We start from the raw sequence: 209 nt of genomic DNA, 5'->3' as shown, positions 1-209 counted from the left end.
TTGAAGCTCCATGTCTCTAGAACCTGTAGAGGAACCAGGTTTCCCAAACGTCCTCAGAGTTCCTCAGGCCGCCGACGGCGACCCTGATCAGTTTACGTTGCTGTCATGCATTAAGTCTGGTTTATGCTCAGAAACCAGGAGGTCTGCGTGCGTGTTGCAGTCAACGCATTTATGCCCCCCCTCCGCAGACACTCTGGTGCACCTCTCCA

Source organism: Cyprinodon tularosa, unplaced genomic scaffold (assembly GCF_016077235.1).
Source record: "Cyprinodon tularosa strain WSP-4 unplaced genomic scaffold, ASM1607723v1 ctg839, whole genome shotgun sequence".
NCBI classification, from domain to species: Eukaryota; Metazoa; Chordata; class Actinopteri; order Cyprinodontiformes; family Cyprinodontidae; genus Cyprinodon; species Cyprinodon tularosa.
Note: the sequence above shows the minus strand (reverse complement) of the source record.